The sequence below is a fragment of the Zingiber officinale genome, chromosome 1A (genome assembly GCF_018446385.1).
Source record: "Zingiber officinale cultivar Zhangliang chromosome 1A, Zo_v1.1, whole genome shotgun sequence".
Lineage (NCBI taxonomy): Eukaryota > Viridiplantae > Streptophyta > Magnoliopsida > Zingiberales > Zingiberaceae > Zingiber > Zingiber officinale.
In genome coordinates this window covers 123,112,360-123,120,147 of record NC_055987.1, presented here as the reverse complement: position 1 = coordinate 123,120,147, position 7,788 = coordinate 123,112,360, and positions in this window count along the sequence as shown.

Here is a 7,788-nt window from a genome sequence, read left to right as displayed (position 1 = left end):
GGTTTTTGAAATGTTAAATGAAATTGTGGATAAAGTTGATGAACAAAATGTTGTGCAAGTAATCACCGACAGCAAATTATAAAGTTGCAGGAGAGATGTTGATGTATAAGAGAAAATGTATTTTTTGGACACCATGTGCAACTCATTGCATTGATTTGATGCTTGAAGACTTTGAGAAAAAATTGAAAATCCACGAATTCACAATTTCAAAGGCAAGAAGAATTTCAACTTTCATATATTTGAGGACTCTTCTCATTTGTCAATTAAGAAAATGTACAAAGGGAAGGGATATAATCCGGCCTGCTGTTACAAGATTTGCAACTGCATATTTGTCTTTGAGTTGTATTAATGAACTTAAAAGTGGTTTGCAACAGTTGTTCACGTCTGATTTTTGGAAGAGTAGTCGATTTTCAAAGATACAGGAGGGAAAGTTTGTTCAAAAGACCATTTTAGATGGGAGGTTTTGGCGTAATGTAGTTACATGTCTGAAGGCAACAAGTCCTCTCATTAAAGGACTTCGATTGGTGGACTCTGAAGAGCCTGCTATGGGTTTTATTTATAAGGCAATGGAAGCTGCAAAGGAGAAAATAAAAGTCAACTTTGGCGGCGAGAAAAAATTGTAAGCATATGTGTTTGTTTACTAATTACTACTTTGATATTAACTTTCATATACATAAATTTATTGATTAATTTGATATTATATGCGATTTTTTGCAATTATGAACCGGTATGGAAGATTATTGATGAAAGATGGGAAAATCAACTTCATCACTCATTACCTGCTACAGGTTATTTTTTGAACCCTGTGTATCAATATAGCCTAGATTTTGAAGCGAATTCGAGGGTAAAAAATGGACTTTATGACTGCATGGAGCGAATGATAGATGATCGAGATGTGAGAAGCGCGATTCATGCACAGTTGGAATCCTTCAAGAAAGCAAAAGGGCTATTTGGTCGTGATGCAGCAAAGTTAACCTTAGGTAAAAAAATCTCCTGTAGAGTGGTGGGATTCTTTTGGTTATGATTGTCTTGAATTGCAGAATTGGGCTACACGTATATTGAGTTTGACTTACAGCTCGTCTGGATGTGAACGTAATTGGAGTGCTTTTGAGATGGTAATTATTATAAATCATCAAAAGCTCAAAAACTCAATTATGGTTTATCATGTCTCTAATATATGGTATATAATACAAACAATATTTCTAATGAAATGATATAGTTATAATTTTTGGTTGTTTGATAATTTATTTAGGTTCGTACAAAAAAGAGCAATCGTTTGCATTAGAAGAAAATGAATGACTTAATATTTGTTTACTATAACTTGAAGATGCAAGGGAAGAAGTCCAAGGAAGTTAGTCAAACTCTAACTACTTTTGAAGAGTTCCCCTCTGATGATGAATGGATAACTGAAGCACCTAGCTCTGTAGGATTAAATTTAATGGATGAAGATTATGATGCTAACATAAATAATGATCCTTTAGAGCTAATTAACTTTGTTGATGATGTAGATAATTTAGAGGACACACAGATTACCAGTGCTTATGTAGGGGTTGAGAGTAACATAGGTGATAAAGATGCTATAGGATGTGATAATGAGCTTGATGGTACTGTTGATTTTGATGCTGAGGATGAAGATGAAGATGAAGATGGAGTTGATGATTTGGATGCCACCATGGATGATTTATCTTAGTAGTATTGTTTTTTCTTTAGTTTTTAGTCATCAAATTTTTATTATGTTGGGATTTGGATTATCAGTTGTAAATTTGAACCTTTGTTAGTTTGTTTCCTTTTATCAAATTTGGACAATGGAATTTTATTTGGTGTATTGAATATTGGACTATTTTTGTGTGGAATTTTAAATTTGTCATTTTTAACTTGATTTTGAAATGTAAATTTTGAAACTTTGTATCTTTTCATGTTTAGTTTTTTTATATGTGAAAAAATGTTGATGATATGTGTGTTTATGTTTTTTTAATATAAATATGAAATAGTGATTGTTCTTATGATGAATATATATTATTTGACATTTTATAACTTTGTTTTTGATGATATATAAACTCTTACGAGTTTACGATACAAGTTTGTGAGTCCCTAGCCTAGTCGACACTGGAATCGCGAGTTTGACAACCTTGCATATAGGGTTTTCTTTAACCTAAAGACATGGTTTGGGTGGTCCAAAATCCTCAAATCCTGGGGGTTGACTTACATATACCTCTTCCTTGATGAACTCATTTAAGAATGCAGATTTTACATCCATTTGGTATAACTTGAATCCTTTATATGCTGCATAGGCCAACAACATCCTTATAGATTCAAGTCTAGTTACGGGTGTATAAGTTTCATCATAATATAATCCTTCTACTTGGCTAAATCCTTTTGCTACTAGCCTAGCTTTATTTCTTACTATTTCACCCTTGTCATCCAATTTATTTTGAAATACTCATTTAGTGTCAACTATTTTATTTATGATTTTAGGTACCAGTTCTCATACTTAGTTTCTTTCAAATTGGGGTAACTCCTCTTGCGTTGCTAATACCCAGTCTGGGTAAGGTAAGACTTCTTCTATATGAAAGACGTCTGAGATAAATATAATCATCTTATGCTATAAGTGATTCATTCATCAAAGTTCGTATGGACATAGTCGAGTTAGTACTCGGATGATAAATTATCATAAGAGAGTAAAGATTGAATCCCTAGCAAACAATCTCTTGGCGAATAAAATCTTTCTTATCTAATGAGATATTACCTAGTTATCATGGTTTATCTCTTTTTAAATGTCTTAGGACCTTCGTGCCATTGAATGAGGAAATGGGAACGTGGACATGCCCATGTTGCCCACTTTCTTTTGGGAAAACAATCCCTTTTGCCCATGGGATAGTTCCCATTATAAAGGGTGAGTCCAAGGGTGGTTTATGTGGAAGAGAGGGGTTGTGAACGTGAGATTCATTTTCACGTAGAAGAAGAATATCCGAGGCTGTGAGATTTGGTTTGTGTAATTGTAGAGGGTTTTCTGATTTTGTGATCGCTCTTTCAATAACAAGAAACATCTTCCTCCATCTAACATTTTCTCCTCTCCGAATTTCGCTACAACGAGGTCTGATTTATTGTTCCATACAATAAATTTTTATTATAATTCCATCAATAGTATCAAAGCATTAGGACTTATACCGTGTTGCGATTTCTCGTCGCCTTGTGCACGACTAATGTGTCATAGCAGATGAGCACCGGCAACCACATCACGACGGATGGATGTCGTGGTAGGATCGTAGACCGGCGATACGGTTACAGGTCAGCGACCGAGTTGCTTGCCTTCGACGGCATTGCAGAGCAACGTGCTGCAGAATCGCGACTGCGTCGGGCTGCAGAATCGCGACAGTGTCGCGATTTACACAAGAGTTAGGGTTGCATCGTGGGGGTATGCCAGCGACGACATTCCGGACCCGAGGAAGTCTTCCTGGGTGGTTGGCGATGCTCATGTGGCCAGCGACACTTCTTTGGCAGCCTCTCGTATTTTCTGCGTTGGCAGGCGCCGGTGACCTCGTCAGGTCAAGGGCGACCGGAGTTTGGCACCGGAGAGGACCGACGACCATCCTAGTAGGTCGACAATTGGCTGGCATGGCTAGCGACTGCGTCTGTCGTGGTTGCATGGGTGAGACGGCGTGGGTGGTGTGTGGTGAAGAAAGCGGCGAAAGAGAACATGTGCTATAGTGTTTTGAGAAACGACGAAAGAGAAAAAGTTTGATTTTTATAAATCAAATAAAATAAAATATGGATAAGTTTTGTTGATTAGAGGAATTAAAAAAAACAAAAACAAAACTTGAGCGGTGAGCTTCATGTGAATAAAAAAAAATCTTCTAATGATTGATCTGGTTCAAGCCAAATGGGTTTGAACCAGATAGTTTAATTAGACTATTAGGTCTCGGTCTAATTTAAATCATTAGTTTATTTAGTTGAACCAGTTTGATTCTATTCAGAATCAATTTGATTATATTGTGCTTAAACCAGATATGATCAAGTGATTAGATTTATCTAATGGGTCAAACTTAAATCAATGGACATTAGTTTGATCAAACAGACATGAGTTTAATCAATAAGTCTGAAATTGGTTGAAATGAACTTAGATTATATAATAACAGAACATAGGTATAACATATCTCTAACCACTTAGATCAGTTCTAATTGAGGACAATGGACCAAGCTTAGGATCTGGATTTTCGATTGACCGATGTAATAGGTCAGTCAACTTAGACTCCTGAAAATCGAGAAGATTTTTTTTTTTGATTTATTATGTTAGTTTTATGCCTGTATAAATTGAATTAAGCTGATTTTGTACTGGTTAGTCGGTTTTGTACTGATTTATTTAATTTCAATTTTCTAGATGGCTAGTCGCGATATACGACAACATGAGCTTTGGAAGGATATTAAGAAACTTGACTATGACCCTGTTCATGGAGTCGAATGGTTTATTGGTCGGCTCAATTGGTTGTTTTAGAAACTTGAGCAAGAAGAGTTTTCGGTCCAAGACACACACAGATAATGGCCTTTGGTCAATTACTGTCAGAACATCTTAGGGAAATATCACTCCAATTTGGGATAATTATGAAGGGCATGTCTCATATTCAGAGATATGTAGATATTTACTTCATTTAGCTTGGGGTCCTGAAGAATCAGAAGAGGATCCAAATGAATCTGAGGAGGATCCGGATCCTGAAGAATCATAGGAGGATTCAGAAGAGTGTGTGGAGGATCCAGAAGAGGATCCGATTGTGGATCTGATGAAAAATTCTAAAGCTGTCCCATCTATGATTATCTAAATGAGTCCAGGTTGAAAGGGATTATCTTGGCCACTACACTAGTGTCTGTCATAGTGGGAGTGACGTTAGCCTATTTAGTTTATTAGAGTTATGTTATTGTTATTGTTATTATCTATGAACAGTATTAGTTCATTTAATTTATGTCAATTTGTTATATGTTAACAATATGCAACATATTTTTTTATATTAATGATACGTTAATTCATATATTTATTTACGTTGTTTACTCTACATAATGCATGATAAATAATTAGTTCATTTTATTAAATGATTAATTTATTTAATTAAAGAAATCATCATACAATAAATAATTAGTTCATTTGTTGGGATGTGTGTAATATAATTAATCAATATTGATTTGATTGGTCATATGAATGATGAGTGAAAGCATAGTTATCACTTGATTTAGTAAACCAACTCAAATTAATATTGAGTTAATTATAAATTACATGCATATGAATTACACTGAATACTAAATAATATGTTTATTCATGGTATATTATGGTAATCAAAAACATTATAGCTAAATTCAACAAGGGTGAAAAACTTAATGGAGATAACTATATAAAGATCTGACACCTCAGGATACAGTATGTACTTGAGGAACAAGAAGTTCTTGAGGTTGTAAATTAGGTTATGATAGAACCTGCAGATGGTCCCATTGCACATAACAGATGAGATCTTGATGGCTATAAAGCATGGAAGAAAAAAGACTTCGCTGCAAAGGGCATATTGATTAGTTCAATGATAGATAACCTAGCTTTTGAATATGAGTCATATCTTTCTGCTCATGTAGTCTGGGTATCCCTAAAGGAGAAATATAGTGGAGTAAGTCTAAGCAAGCTTCAACAGCTAACGATCAAGTTTGACAGCTACAAGAAGCGTCCGAATGTTTCGATGGTTCAACACCTCAGGGAGATGTCGAACATGATTTGGGAGCTTAAAACTACTGGTCATGAGTTGACCGATGAACAATAGGTTCAAGCTATTATTCGTTCCCTTCTAGATTCTTGGGAGACCTTGAAACAGACACTAACTCTGTCACGCCCTGAGGGTAAGGTTGTCCAATGGAAATCAGACTGCACCTCCCTTGTAACAGTGACAAATGAAATCAGTATACATTGTCCCAAGGCTACTCATAAGCCATCAATAGCCCACATGACTGGATATAAAATACAACCACACAGTTATATACACAACCCACATAACTGAAATAAAAAGAGCATAACCACACAGTTGTATAATAAGCAACCCACACGACTGTAACAAAACACAGCGAAAGTCATAAAATAACCAATGCAAAATCACAAAACAACTAACTGTGAGCCGGTCGAGCTTGACATAACAACAACAAACTGTTGGTGCGGTTAGCACTAACGGTCTAACTCAGGTTTTTGATGAATGACAAATTAGGTTAAGTTAGGTTTGTCGTTATCTAACACTCTGACCGAGTGTGCAGGCGAAGTCCAGACAAGTCGACGGGCTGATCGGATGTCTGTCACGAAGTCCAAGCGGGTCGACGGACTGACCGAACGCTTAGCACGAAGTCCAAATGGGTCGACGGGCTGACCGGACATTTGGCACGAAGTCCAAGTGGGTCAACGGGATGACCGGACGCTTGGCACGAAGTTCAGCTAGGTCGACGGGCTGGCCGGATAGCTGGCGAGAAGTCCAGACGGGTCGAAGGGTTGACCGGACGTCTGACAAGTAAGTAAAGGTAAGTCACTGGAAGGGAGTGACTGTGAGGGCGCGTTCCCGGGAAGGGAACATTAGGCGTCGATCCGGCTTAGATCCATTTCGAATATCTAAGTCGAGATCGTGACTAGATTTCGGTCTCGGAAAGACAGAATCTAAGTCATACTCTATATATTGAACTTATAAACTGTGCTAACACTTTGTTTTGCAGGTTACACATTATATATTTGCCTCGGACTAACATTGTCTTGCAGGAGAAGGACTTTCTGGAGAAAGGAGGTCCGGGCGCCCGGAGGCAAATATTATCCAGGATGCGACGTCGACACGTGGAGCTCGCTGATTGGGACTACCATGTCACACCAGGGCACCCAGAAGGGATCCGGGGCGCCCTGAGCCTCCTATATAAGGAGGGTCAAAGGCGGAGCTCAATACAACAACTAAAATCTCTTAGACTGCTCTACTGTGCTCCTGCAATGTCGCGAGGCCATTACGACAAAGCGCTCTCTTCAATTTAATTCTTTTCATTTTGTTGGTATTTTCTTTTCTATCAATTCTTGTACTAAATTTGTAATTCTATTTTTCGAATTGATAGTGATTGTCCAACGAAAGTACTCAACGAGTACGGGCCTTGGAGTAAGAGTCGACACAAGCTCCAAACCAAGTAAAAAGGTTCTGTGTTAACATTGTTTTACTTTTCCGCTGCGTTTACTCGACGAATTTTTATAATCGATATTCACCCCCCTTCTATCGAACGATCACGATCCAACAAGTGGTATCAGAGCAGGTACCGCTCTGATTTGGTGCAACCACCAATCAGACAAAGGGGGTGTTTTTTTAAAGAAAAATTAGATATTGTTTGTCTTTAAAATAAAACGTCTTTCGTTTTTCCCTCCAAAACTATTTTTGAAAAATACATCGTTATCTTTTCACCATTATTTAGTATCGACAAAATATTACATTTTCAAAAATTTGAGATAATATTTTAATAATATTTTATTATCTTTATAAAAAATAGTGAAAAATTATATATTTTTTTTCTCCAACACTGTTAATCCAAGACCAAGTCTTGGGACTTTTCCTCTGTTTCCATGTGTGCAAGACCAATGTCTCTTCAAGAAGGATGGAACCCCAATGAACCACCACCGTACGATCAAGATTTTAACTATTGAAGGTGAAGAATGGAATGTTTCTTAGGAAGTCTAAACTTTGATTATTGGCTGATATTGAGAAAACCTTCTCAGAACTTAGAACTAAACACAAATGTAAGTAAAATTATTTG